At 45.1% G+C, this 14,819-nt stretch overlaps 1 protein-coding gene across 3 annotated transcripts in view; it reads left to right on the top strand.

The window, feature by feature from the left end:
• LOC115586975 (platelet-derived growth factor subunit A-like) overlaps positions 1–14,477 on the top strand; it is a 135,154-nt gene extending 120,677 nt beyond the window's left edge. The window contains exons 10-12 of one of the 3 annotated variants that reach the window (XR_003984939.1): positions 5,268–5,391; positions 10,842–10,959; positions 13,967–14,477. The gene's annotated coding sequence lies outside the window, so the exon portion shown is untranslated. The remainder of the gene's footprint in view (positions 1–5,267; positions 5,392–10,841; positions 10,960–13,966) is intronic. The other 2 variants (XR_003984940.1, XR_003984942.1) reach the window with 2 other exon arrangements.
• Positions 14,478–14,819: the final 342 nt, after the last annotated feature.

Genomic DNA, 14,819 nt, shown 5'->3' on the forward strand with positions numbered 1-14,819 from the left:
TGACAACATCCCTTCAAAACTTGTGACAGTAGCACCAGTTGTCGGCCTATTTTTTTTGTTTAATGCTACTTAGCTAATGTTACCAAAGCCGCTGTAAGCGATGACGTAAGTTCAGCTAACTTCCTGTCCGCTTTGCCGCTTACTTTTCTTGTAAAAAAAACAAAATCAGCTTCAACACACCAAACCAAGAAGAGGATGATGATCATGGCACATATACCTGCATGTTAGCATCATCAATATGAGCATGTTAGCATGCTGACGTTAGCATTCAGGCCCGAGCACTGTTCTATACATGTGTCCGTGAGCACAGCCTCATAGAGCCGTTAGAAAAAAGTCTGCGGACTCTTCACAGAAATGTAACTGAATTATTTTAATCCAGGCGCGGCTGCATCAATCAGCCAAAGAGAGAAAGAAGCAGCTGCTCTCCGGCCTCCCGAGGAGCCGGACAGCTAATAAGAAGGAGACTACATGATCTAAGGTGATGCGCCGCTCTTTCTCCGGCCTCCACATCAGGCCTCCGCTCCCGACCTTTGACTCACAACCTCCTGACCTCGGCTTTGTCCGGCCGTCAGGTGCCATCTTGCCCTCCATAGGGATCGGGATTCCTTCAAGATGCTCTCACCCGAGGGGGTTCAGTATTGTCTCTCCCGGACAAAGAAAGAAAAATCACCACTCACACCCCGATGTTTTTTTTTTGTGTGTGTGTGTGTGCATGTTTCTCTTCATGTTCTCACCCGTCTCCCATCACGTTTCACTCCTCTCCCCCGGCACGGTGAGGCGATCGCCGGAGAATTTCAAACACGCTCGGGACAAAGACATCAAAACTGTTCGGAGGAAAAAAAATATGAAATCTTTTTTTTTCCGCCTCCCTCGTTCCCTCCGCTTTGATTTGTAACATGTTGTGGGCATCGTGTCAGCGGCTCCTCGCCGGGATCAAAGCGCTGCCTCTCTCATGCAGAGATATCATTCTTTATGAACATCTTGCAGCTTCCACCACAAATCACTTTTGCCCACTGGCTTTGATACGGCTGTCCTCCCCAACAGGAATTCATATCATGCATCCCTCCTCCTCCTCCTCCTCCTGCTTCTGTTCTTCATCCCTCTCTCATCGTGATACATAATAACAGCATCAAAACTTCAGTCCAGGGGTTGAGTCCAATCATCCCTGACTTCAAAACAAAAGATATCCATCTTGGCAAAGGTGCGTTTACGTCTTCGCATTGGCAAAGTCACAGCACACGCTCCCAGCCTTCTCCCTTTTCTTTGTTCTCTGTCCCCTCCGCCCGCCGTCTCTTTGCTTTCTCCACCTTGCTCTCTCTCAGCCGGTCCATGCTGACCGGAGGAGCACAATATGTGGGATCAAACGGCGGGGAAGCGAGGAGCAAAGTGTCTCTCTGTCTCCTAAGCCGGGAGAGGATTAAGGCCGGGAGACTTCTGAGGAACGGTCATAAAGTGTGTTCACTGCCCGCCGGCTGCAAAGAGCCGGAGAGAGAGAGAGAGAGGGAGCTGGAGGAGGAGAGCCGGACAGTGAGGTTAGGAAACAGAGACACAAGGAAGAGAAGAGTTCAGAGGCGTCGATGACTTTTGATGACGAACAAATCACCAGAATAAGTGTGAGCCGAGGACGTTTCTGCAAAGCCGGAGACGCGTTAAACCTGGATGTGTCTCTGTGTTGCAGCGCTACGTTTGTACAGCTTCAGTTGTCTAGATTTCTCTCGTCACAACGCTCCGTTTAGGTTTAGACACAAAACCGCTTGGTAAGAGTGAGGAAGGCATTATAGTTTGGCTTTAAATATCTGCTTTGGTGGTGGTGATGATCCGACTTCACGTGAAAAATCGCCAGGTTTTGTTTGCCGTAAAAAACTAAAAATGGAATTGTCCAAAGCTCTCCTTAAAAAAACATCCAGTTTTGATGCCGTAAATGTCGTTTGAAATATCCACAGCTCTCCTCCTCCACTTGTTTGGCAGCCTTGTTGGCTTGTAATAACTCCAACAGTTTATTTTGAGTCGTGTACTTCCTTTATCGCTAAACACCAGATGATACGATGACTCCATCGCTGATTTTCACATCTATGGTCGTGACATCGGCGTCAAAATAACCTTTAATGCACGTGTAATTTCTGCTGCTGGTGTCTCTTGTTCAAAAACATGACCACAAAAAGACATGGTTTGATGGTGAGGTACCGCGGGATCATGGGAGTTGTAGTCTTCAGCGTTCAACAACCACCGAGATGATCTACCTACGTGAATCAGACAGAGAGTTTTATTCTGGCTTATCAACTGAAGCTGGAATAAAACAATTTGTTTCTAATCCGTTGTGGTGCTGAAGGTGGAGACGAGGTAACGTTACCAGCAGCGTCCCTTGTCAAAGTTTTCTTTACCTGTACGTCCAGCCTCACCTCCTCCTCCTCCTCCTCTCTGTGATCTTAGTGGCTCTATAACAACGCCACCTAACTCTGAACTAGAGACTCCTCTCCGACTCCCCATTCTTCTTCTTCCTCCTCTGCAGACCGAGGTGGCAGGTCGGCCTGCAGGTGAGAGAGTAAATCAGTCTCTGGCGGGTCACGGAGGAGGGCGGCTGTCGTCACATCGATCATGATCGCCGGAGAAAGCGAACTTCAGGGGCCGGGCGATACGGCTCTGACCTCTACTACGAGGAGCACATGTGGAGAGTGATGTCCACATTCATCAGAGGACAGATTAGAGACCGGGCTTCGTTTATTCTACTGGCTAATTTTTATGGATCTGATAGTATTTGGGGTTTCCTCAGCTCAGACGGCAACATGCCTTCCTTGAACTACAGAGTGTGAGTTGATGATTACCGTGATCTTCATGGTCTCCAGCTTCACCCCGCTGTGATGTTTCCCTCCCCGTCCTTTCATCCAACGAGTCGGATCGTGATCCTCGTATCTCCTCCTCCTTTCAGAACCGCCCTTCATCTTTTTATTCTCCTCGTAATTCCTCTCTCATCTCCTCTCGCCGTCGTCTCCTTCAAACATCTGTGTCCATTTTTAAGAGGCGGTGCCCCTGACAGTCTGAATTTATTACATTCATTCATTACATCAGGAGAACATTTCAACTACATTCCTCTGCTGAGCCGATTTAGGCCAGGAGGCTCGACAGTTCACCTGCTGACACCACAGAGAATAGTTTCGTACGTTATTTCTAAGACGATAAAGATATTTTTCATGGTCACGTTTGCAGATTGTTACTCGCTTGTTCTTCAACCCAACGAGCAGAATACATTTTGGTGATTTATGTTCCTGTAAACCACCAATATTTTCAAACTTTACATTACTTTAGGTTCAATTTTCATCTGGTCCAGTGGTGTTTTATAGGTTTAGGCACAAAAACTGTTGGGTTAGTGTTCAGAAAAGGTCGCGTTTTGGTTGACCTGGTTCCGTTGCCTCAAACATTGCTGGTAATCGTCCCTTATGTATCGTCAAAACCAACCAATCGCTGTGTCTGATAACTGGTTAAATGATGTTCTAAGATATCCACACTGATGGACTGATAGCGGAAGTCGATACCACGTCAACAAACAGTCGGTGTTCCGGTGGTTTCACTCTTACAAGTGTCGAAATCCTGTCTTTAAAAGTGTCGTCACGTACAGTAAACACACTGCGTTTGCTCGACACCCTGCTTTTTCTCATTTTCTTCAACTTTCCAGTGGTTTCACTCTAACAAAACTGGAAGTGCGGCTTCCTGCTCACAAATGATGAAATGCCATCATTAGGAATCACACACTTAGTATATTTCCAGTAGTTTAGCACTTTAGTTGAAGCGCCCTCATTAGAAATTTGCTGCGGCTTCATGCTTACAGATGTTGGAGTCCCACCTCTGGCTACTGTGAGTGAACAAGCTCCATTTATAGCATCTGAAAGCTTCGCCGCGTCTTCTCTTGACTTTCCATCAGAGTGGCTTCAATTCCGTAACAGAGGAGGCTGATGAGGTTCATGGCGGAAATCCTCTTTTAGTGGAATTACTAAATAAGGACAGTCTGGACCAGATTTGTAAATGTCTTCAGCTGCTTCGTTGCTCTGATTTTAAAAGCTGCTCGTTCTCTTCTCATCGTCTCACTTGGTCGGACGGGAGGAATTATGGGTCACCTGAACAATTCAGGCCGACGGGGGGAAAGTGTTGTCACATCAGCACACAGTCCTTTTCTTTTATCCCCTCAAGTTTCCGTTCCTCGCGGTGGCCGGGGAGCGGCGAGAGGAAACAATACGAGTCAAGTGTGCAATCACATCTTCACCTGTTGACACAACAGCTCAGAGAAAGTAACATCCTGCCAAGTCTGGTGTTTTCAACCGTGCTCGCCCTCCCACCTTCCTCCCCGCCCCTCGCCACACATCTTTCATCCCTTCGCTTAATGGAGTCTCGCTCGATTCGGTTTGGAGACTTGAGTGAACTCGTCAAAGTCGGACGCCTCCGCCGAAGATGAAAAGGAGCTTCGGTGGTCTCCGCTGGGAGACGGAGGAGGAGAGAAGACGAGAAGGGAAGAGGAGGCAAAGACAACACTGATAACCAGAGAACACTTTCATAACTCAGCCCTTTCGTAATTTGACTTTCTGTAGAGTTTTCCGCTCTGTCCGCTGTCAACAGGTATCTGTCATGACATGCGTGACCTCTTCCCGTCAGCAGCGAGGTGGTCATTGACCAATCGCCAGAGGCTGCGCTCAGGTGGGCCGCTGCCCTGCACGGTTCAACCGTCACCTGAGGGGGAAAGGGGGAGGTCAGAGAACGACAGGATGGACCGAGGCCACAAAGCCCCAGGCTGCAGCAGGGAGCTTTGGTGTGACCGACCAGCAGGACTCTTTGTCGGAGAGCTGATGGGGGCAGGTAGAGACTTCCTGGGAAATGGATGTTCAGAAGTACGGGAGTCGTCTCGTACAAATTAGAGAAGGTGGTAGTCGTTGACCCTCAGAGAAAGGCTGATGGCCGCAGCGACTCAGGAGGAAGCGGGTCAAGATAACATGCAGGACTCTGCTGGATCCAGATCAGATAATAACAGGGTCGTGCTACACAGTCCTCTATGTAGATTCAAGATGAAGACTGAGATGTATTGTTCAAGAAACACTCAAACAACACGCAAACAACACAGAAACAATTAAAACACTGAACCCCCCAAAAACCCCTGAACATGATAGACAACAACTCCCATGATCCCACGCTTCTTACATCCTCTGTTTTATTTTGACACCTAGCGACAGAAATGACGTCCGTAAAGAGAAATGTTCTTTACTGTTTCTTCCTGTTTCTTACAGACAAGACAGATGCAGTCAGAGACAAGAATACTGCAGCTCGTCGTCTTTCTCCTCTTGCACTGGTGATCAGTCCGGTTGCAGTGACTGTCTTCTGTTCCAGGAGCTTCAAAGACGTGATCAAGTGGTATAAAATTTGTATCTGCATTTCTTGAAGTCAGGTAACTTACGGTAGTAAAGATCTACTTTTTTTTTAACCACTTTCCCTCTGAAAAATGCAGAATATCAGCTGGAATAAAGCCCTCATCTTCTGCTGTGCTTCTACTTTCTCTCCAACACAGTCGCCAGACTAAATGTTGGCATCGAGCTTGTCTGCAAACCTCGGACATGTTGCAACTTTACCTTTCTCAAGGTTCAATTTTATGTTGCAACTATGTTGTGGGACGGGTTTAGTGGCACTCAGTGAGGATGAGGAAAAGATCACGTTGTGGCCCAAAATTCCTGGTTTTGTTGCCACGCAGACGGCTGGAAAAATATCCCGACGTCTCCTTAACATTTCCAGCAGTTTCATAAATGTTGAAACGCTCCCGTTTAAAAATATCCAGTGGTTTCACGCTAACAAATGTGGAACAGCAGCCGCTGGCTTGGCGGGCTTTTCGACTCCACGTACCACAATCCCTCCTCTGCAAGACACGAGAGTCGACTCACATACATGTAACGTGAATGTGTGTTGTAGAAATGTCGATATTGAACGTATCTGTCCGATTCCACGAACTTAAAACGGCAACATTTTACTCTGGCAAATGGCCGTCTTGCGTGTGTTGCAGCTCACACAGGACTGATCTTATATTCTCATTGTATAGTTCTTATAAAATGTGTTGTATGAAGGTAAAGTTTACATGTAGAGGCAAAGAAAAGGGGAACAGAAGCCCCAGCAGAGCGTCGGGATGAGGACTGAGTGTACTGCAGCGCCATGATGTGAAAAAAAAAAAGAAAGAAGCATGAATATGGAGCAGGCTGGTTCTGGAAACAAACACGCTGCCAACATCATTTTTCTGAACATAACGTTTTAAAAGTATTTGATTAAGTGCGTAACTAACTGTTGGGAGTCGTTATGAAAGCAGCTCGAGAAAGCACATTAGTGTTCATTAGTGCAGGTACAGCATGTTCCCAGGATCAGGATGGAGCCGTCCAAATTGGCCGGGGTAAGTTTGGCCTGGGTAAGAGTCCTGGGAACGGCCCAGTCCACAGTTTTTCTGAGTGGGTGGCCTGTTCCAGATCTGCTCGTAGTTTCTTATGCCACGCATCTCCCTTTACGCGTGAACGTACACTGACAGGCAACACACACACACACGTACACAAGAAATATGTAAGAGAAAAAGACAGCGTGTTCCACTCACTGAGAGCTTTTTATCAGCTAATATGAAAATGTTTTCCCTGTGGAAACCACCAATCGGCTCACCACAAAAATTCTCCTCAAACTGGAAGCCCGACTGGCAAACGCTTTGAACGATCGACCGCAAGACGTCACGGCGGCGTTTACGGGGCTCCGAGATCCAGAGAGGGATAATGTTCGGTGGAGCGATAGAGGGATAAAAACAGAAACAAGGAAGAAGTGAGATTACAGAGCAGAGAGACAATGATTTTCCGTGAAGACGCCACAAATGATCCCATTCATCGTCGTCTGCGAGCTATTTTTATTTAAAGTTGACCCAAAAATTGAAGTAAATGTGTTATTTGGAAAGTAAAGTTTTGTGGTCCGTAAAACAGCAGCAGAGCAGCCTATCAGCGTTCTCCTGAACAACTGAAAAAGCCGAATAGCCAAAAGTAAAATAAACATAGAACGTCTCCATACGATGTCATCCAAGTTATTGACGTCGTTTTTAAAGCCGATAGCTTCATCGCAGCTGCGAAGCTAACTGTGTTAGCAGGTCTGAAGTGAGCGGGATGAACTTGACCGTTCAGTCAAATCAACTCAAACGAAAGTCTTGAGATCCCAAAGTAATTTGAACAGACGTGATTAACACCCTCGCACAACTTCCTCCTTCCTCTTCAGCCACGGTGCATGCTAACACTTTTAGCTCAGCAGCCATAGTGAAGATTTCGGCTTTAAAAAGGATGTACGTTTTTTCCTTTTCAAACAATCTGAGATTACTCAGAGCTTGTGATGACTTGGATTACGCTGGATGAGCTGTACGGAGTAAGTTTTACAAGTCCTCAGCCACTTCAGTTGTTTGGGAGAACGCTGCGACGCTGTTTTGCTGCGACGCTGTTTTGCTGCGACGCTGTTTTGCTGCGAAGCTCCGCGATTGTTTAGCGAACCACGAAAACTTCAGATAAACTTTCCATCAGGGTCGGGGTTGAGTACAAAACAGCTGCTTTTTTGTGTGAACTGTGCCTTTAGAGGATTATTATCTCACTTCAAGTAAATTCTGTTCACATACTCGAACAACTCATATTTCATTTTATGACGAATTAAGCGCTCGCTCTCGAGGAACATGGTTCCTGGCAAATGAAGCATGTTTAAAAGCGTCCATAATGAAATATTAATTAAAACGGATCTCGGCATCTCTCGGCTCATTGTTCGGCTTTTTTCCAGCTGGCACTTTCGCTGTTTTGTTCATTCGCTCTGCTCCCATCAGCATCGTTTTTAATCTGCAGCTGTTTCCAGTGAAAAAGTAATACTGCCTCAGTGTACTGGTGGCAATAATTTGCTGTGGGCCCAAACCCCAAAGTCCTACCGCTGGAGAGACCCTCTCATTTGAAGCAGCAGATATCCATCAGTTACACACACACACACACACACTCGTCGGCTTGGGAAGAAGAGAATTAGAGGAAACCACAAAGACATTTACGAGCAGCCCCATGGCAGCCATCACCCAAACAGGGCCGCTGCCACAGAACCGCAGGGGCAGAGAAACCCTCTGTCTGTTGACTCTGCAGATTAGTGACTTAATATAACCACACAAAGACTGCCTTTCTCTCCGCTGCACTCTGTGAATATGCCGGAGAAGGAGCCACGGCGGTTATATAATCTATTTTCTTTTACTACCGATCTCGGCGAAGCAGCTACACTGTAGTTTGTTCAGCTTTCACAATGGACATGAAAGAGTCGGCAAAGTAAACGTGCTGCGGAGAGGACCTGTGTGAAAACCAAACCTCCCGACTGTGTTGATCTGCGGTAGAGGCCAGAGAAGACACCGGCCTGCTCTCACCGTTCTCCATGTGGTTCTCAAAACTTGTGAAATCAAGAGCAGAGCCGTTCGTTTGCACACTTTGTAACCTCGAGGGCAAAGAGTTCGTTTTGTGGTCTGTCAGAATTAAAACATGCTGCACAATCTAATCAGGAATACCAAGTTAAATGCTTCTGGCTATCTTGCCTTCATTACCCTCTTTTATAAAACCCCTGGTGAGTAAATCACTGCTTGTTGTTGGCTGTTAAAGGGGCAATACGTAAGATATCGCCTGAATTTTAGTCAAAACATCCAAAAGAATGAACTAACATCATCAACCGGATGACACGAAACAGCAATGTTGTTGTGATGTCGAAGGACGTCTTTGTACTGTGTTGCAGAGATGTCAGCTGGAGTTAGCATGCTAACCAGCTAGCCCCAGCACGTCCTGTCTGGTAATACCGCTTTGTACCACAAGAGGCAATAATCCGTCATCTCCTTGACCTTCAACTTGGAGCTCGCCACATTTCAATACAACCATACGCTTACTACCAAACTTTATTGCCTCGTTAACTCGTCATCAAACACTCGTCGTTTTAACTGGACATTAATGGTATAAAATTCAATAAAACAATCTTGGTTCGCGTTTCCACGTTCACCTCCAGTTTGGTTCGAGATGAATCGTCGATTTGAAGCGCGGGATGTAAAAATACTCGGCTCCACGTGCTGCCTTCAGTCTTATACTTCCCAAGACAAAACTTTATGGAGTGTCCTGTTCCCTCCTGGATGCCTCTATGGTAGATGAAACATTATAAAGTGCTCTTCCGGTTCACTTTAAATGTATCACGACTTTCTGCTGGTGCCCCGTTTTCTCCACCGCTGTCTCAAGACCTCAGCAGTGAAACCCAAAACCAGTCCAACAGCCATTGTCCTGCAACCTCGAGGCTTCAAATCCTGAGTGGAAAAACAGGGATGGCGGCCAACAGCCACGGCTACGACAAAGCCATCAGTTGCCGTTGTTCCAAAAACGACTGGAACAACTCCATCATTCATGGCAACCGTACCGACGGAGGGACAAAACATCTCGCATATAAGCCCCAATTTTTCACAGCGTGTTTGCTTTCTCGTGCCTGACCTCCACACGTCCTGCAATTTGATGTGTTATGATTCGACACATGAGGTCATCGCCGCTTGATTGGCGTTTTATGCTTTGGCTTTAGGGGGCAGCCGGATGAAGACGACGCGATGTCGGAGGAGGAAAGACAGAGTTCTGGAGACGCGGGGGCAGCGCAATCCGAGTCCTCCCACGGGAAATGGACTCATATTAGTCGATGTGTTATCTAATGAAGGAGGGAGACCACCTACGATACACCGCCTCATCCAGCGGCTAACATACAACATGTTCAGGGGAAATTAGCAGCACAGAAGTAAAGAAACAATGTAATGAAGCGCGAGATACGAGTGCGGTGTTGGTGACAGACACAGAGACACCAGTCATTGGCTGCAGGGGAGCAGACGTACACACCAACACAAAGAGATACTGCGAGGCCATTCAGTAATCCAGTAGCACGGTCTGTAACCACAACAGCAGCATCATCTCCATAACAGAGGGGGAGTGCGGAGTGTCATGCCGGACACGGTTTGACTCCTGCTCGCTCTCCCTCGTCTGCTGATAGTCGCTCGCTCGCTCGCTCTGCCCTTCAGAGATAACAGCAGCAAAAAAATGCATGTGAGATGTTCGGCCTCTCCTCCGGCTGGGAGATCATTTTGTTTACAAAAAAAATCTCTTAATGTGTGTGAAACATCTCCTCGAGTGCTCTCTCTCTCTCTCTGTGTCTGCATCTCGTGACAAGAAAGGTCGAGTGGCCGTGGAGGGGGGAGAGGATGGGACGTCTCAGGGGGGCAAATCTCATGATCCCCCCCACCTCTCTAGTCAAAACAGCTATGAGAAAGGACGGAGTGGAAGAAGGCTGAAGGGAAATTACGTGACAGTGTCTTAAGTGTGTTTTAGGTGACACATAAAGTGCGTGTGACATACAGACTCCTGGAAGGACATGGACAGAAAAGTTCTCTGAGGCGATTTAACAACGCATGGCAAGTTTTAGTACCTTTAAGAGTCAATGAAAGGGCGAGAAAGGCTTTAAATGACATTAAGAATCACATAAACTCATGGAAAAATAAATAAAACACACTAAAGCTGGGTATAAATTTTATATAAGTCAACAACTGTCAACGTTGTGAATTATTTGCCTTTTGGTGCAGGATTATTTCTCTCACTTTCTCTAACTCTGCAGGATGGGGTGTTCAGTGACATTTTTCTTATTTTTTCAGGGAATAATACAGAGATCTTGATGAAAAAATAAGCCAAGCGTATTTAGGTGGCTGGTCCCCAAATAAAAATCCAGATGGAGCAGATTTAAGTTGGTCTTGTTTGATATTGGACTCTTGGTCTGTTGCGTTAAAGGAGACAACGCAATTCTGGTTGGAAAGGCAAATATACAGACAGGAAATAACACAGAGAGGGATAAATGTGACAAAGCTCCCCGCCAGATGCTCCAGAAAAGACTTCTTACAATTGGCAGGTAAGACAAACATGAATTAATAAATATTTACCCTCCAAATGAACATTTCATGACTCTGACAGAGATTATCCCGAAACAATTATCAACAACAGAGGCTGAGATATGCTGATGTTTTTTACCTTGTGTTGCTCAAGCTTAAAAAAACAGGTTGGGACGATGGCACGCCGCCCAGTTCGTAACACGGCTTTATAGTAGCTAATGAGAAAATTACTTTACTTATCACTTGGTTTATAACTACAGCAAACACTTCCCTGACGAGTTTATGATTTCAAGTCTTCTCAGACGCAGCATGATGTTCATTTTGTCATGAATAAATAGACAATATAGCAGTGTTGTGCTTTAGGACGAAAACAAACCCCGAGGCTTCACAGTGGTAAACCAGTGGGTGATGTCACTGTGGGTTTATACTTGGTTGCTGCATGCAGAGTAATTTATTAATTTATTTTATTGATTACACAACTCTCAGTTGTTATCTATGAAGTTTAGAACAGCAGATAAACACCCGTGTCATCGGTAGCCACTTGTGCGATTAATCAGAGTCGAGAATCTTAATAAAAACGACGGTGTAGCTGTTATCAGCCCAGATGACAGGAGACACAATTGTGAGTCTGTTCGAGCTCCATGGAGCAATCTGGGTCAGCCGTGTTGTTTTTCCTCGGCGTGTCTGCGTTTCAGCCTGAGGTATGAAGTCGCCGAGCTGCCTTCCTGACAGTGGGGCTGATATATGGAGCTCTATTACCATCATTCATAACCCCAGCACGCTAATTACAACCACAGGCTTGCAATGAGCGCTGCTGCTTTGAACCAGGCACTTTCTGACAGCATGACGGGATCTGGTGTGTGTGTGTTTGTGTGCATAAGTAGCTGAGTGAAGATTGACACCCTCTGCCCCACCTCCCACCGGTCGGATGACTTGACCTCAGACCCTCCATCTCCATACCGGGAGGGATTAAAAAGCAAAAGAAATGACCACAGGAGGAGGAGAAGCAGTGGCTCAAACAATTCAGTCACACGTGATGAGGCAAATATCCTCAACAGAACAGAACAGACGCCCCATCGTTTAGCATATTTGGTGCGTCAGCGTCCTTGTGCACACATCATTTTTAAAACTGAACATAAAGGGAGACTTAATGTGTGAAGTCAGAGCGTCTGCACTGAGATAATAATCGATGCTCACACAGATATTTACATTGCTGAGTGGCGATTGTCAGAAATCCTCCTCCGGTCACACATTCCACGCAGCCACACGCAGCTGGGATGCTGTTTTGCAGGTCGCCTTGGAGACGGCGGGGAATGGGAGAGGGATGGCGGGGAAGAGGGCGGGGGAAACGGCGAGGGGAGTGTGAGCTTCTCTTTCATCAGGTCACACACACACTGACAGCCATTCAGCATGTTCGCCTCCAAACCATGAAAACATGAAAATCTTGATCTTTCTACTCAGCTTTTGTCTCTCATACCGTCCTGCTGTCGGTGACAGAGGACAGTCGCTCTTTGTTAAGTAAATATGGGAGAAATGTTTATGGGTTTCTACCATAATGTCAGTGTAACTTTGAGAAATGAAACCTTATACCCACTGCAATGTTCACCTGAACTTCTCTTATGTTCTTTTTTAACTTCTAATATGTTGCATCTGCTCTTTGTTTTTTATAATTTGTTCAGTTTAAAAATTTAATTTGAATTTGTTGGGTCAAACTTGTAGTCTGCTAGTTGTGCATGAACTTAAAATTCGACTTGACCAAAGAAATATCTTGTTTTTGTCATTAAATTTGTATTGTTCATTACTAACACATAGAAAACACACATCTGACCCGGTCTTGACACCTAGATGATGCAGAGGGACATTGTTCTTGCCCCACCGCCCTTTCAGTGACCTTTGAACCCTCACCCTGGGACACAAGAGTCAATGTCTCACCACTGTTTTCAGATAGTTAGAATCTGACTGTTGCTGTGCCAGGGAGCAAAATGATCCCTGGAATATGTTATATTTTTGTCGTTGTGGTTATCCTATAATCATTTATAAGCACTGATCAAATACAAATCAGTTTTCAGTGAGCTGGTGCAATAAACTTTAGTGTCTGTCATTCACAGCTCTGTGGTGCCATCTAGTGCTTTTATGTTGCATTAGCAAGGGGTTTTAAAAAAAATGTGTGGCAGCAGTTCAATATGATATATAAATATATTTAAGTCTGTTAATAATATGACTATTTCAGTGAGATCATTGTTTCATCAAACATATTTTATGATAATGAAGGGAAGGAAAACTTTTAACCTCATCTCAACTGCTGCAGGTTATTTTTGTATGTACTTTCATGAAACAGTGCATGAAAAAACAGTATATTCTCAAAAGGCGACTTAAAAATATTCATTACTTTTTCCCTGTTCTGCATGAACTTTGACCCCCATGCCAAGGTGACGAAGAGATTGTGCTATTGAGCTCTCAAGTGTGAAGTATGACCTGATTGTCTTGATCTCAGACTAAAAACATGGAGGCTGAACAGTACGGAAGCCTGAAGTGGTCATGGTCGAACATATTATTTACTCCGTTATTTTTTTCTGTGATAAAGAGTTACATTTAGATTAGGATCTAGAGAACGATAGTAAATGTTAAACGAAAAATGTCAAACTCGTTCTAATGTGAAAACGCAACCAAAAAATTTGACCCACGGTTGTTCAGGGCTTCCGTAGAAGTAACGTATCCTCAGTTTCACCTACGGTTGCCACCCTGGATTTGTGGAAAAAAAGGACACTCGACTAGCTGACAGACTAATATTGCCGTTCATAGTCGTACTAGCCTGGATAAAGTCTAAGGTATTTGTCTCAAGACTGTTAATGTTTAAAAGTGTACTTATGGCTGATATAAACAAACAAATCTCAATATTGGTACTGGCCTCAAAAGTCCAGTTCTGGTCAGGCTATAATCATAGAGATTTAAACAACATTTCCAAAATTGTTTGTTTACATCAGCAGCTTATTCTCAACCATCTCTGTTCTCGTTTGTGTCCTTTAGCTGCACGAAACAGAAAGTGGGCCTTGGAGGACCATAAAGTCAAAGACCCGTCCATGGAGGAGGCTGTTGGAAAGACCCCCACCCAACAAATGGTTCAGTCCATCCCCACCTGACCACAACAGCTCCAAGGGGAAATGCTTTTTGACCAGACAAGTCTACAAAACCTTTTTGCCAAGCTCTTTGGACTGGGAGGATTTGCCTTTCTCTGAAAGTCTTACTGAGTTTTTGTGTGAGGAAAACAAAAGATGTAGACATTGTTTGTGAAACAAAGCCACATCTAAACGTGCAAAATCATAAAGAAACAGCAAAAACAACCTGGAAATCAAATCACAAGACAAGAACTTACCAATTACCTCAACTCCTGTTTGTCAAACTAACAGAGATAACTTTTTGCTGCAAGTGTCATTTTCTCTTCCCCTGACTGCTCTCCACTTGATCAGCTGTAACGTAAGTTTGTTAGTGATTGGGTACTGCTGCTACATCCAAGGACCAAATTAAACTATCAAATTGACAGACTTTCATTTATTTTTTGTATTATTAGGGCCCGAGCACTATCTGTGCCAGGACCATATTGTTTCTGTAAGTTCAAATTGTTCATAGAGTAAAACCACAAGCCGCACACACTTTTTCCTTTGCTGTGATCACATTAAAAACATGAACATTATTATTTAAAGTTCAGAGAGCATATTTAGGCTCAGACTGAATCAGCTGAAAACAAACAGGTGAAGTGAGTGTGGAAAAAGAGCATTCAGAGAAAAATCGGTCCATTACTGGTGCAGCTGAGGAGCCTGTAAACTATCCTGACTAAAAGGCCTTTTGGATTTATTTCAGGTCCTGTTTTCTATTTTATATT

The sequence above is a fragment of the Sparus aurata genome, chromosome 1 (assembly GCF_900880675.1).
Source record: "Sparus aurata chromosome 1, fSpaAur1.1, whole genome shotgun sequence".
NCBI classification, from domain to species: domain Eukaryota; kingdom Metazoa; phylum Chordata; class Actinopteri; order Spariformes; family Sparidae; genus Sparus; species Sparus aurata.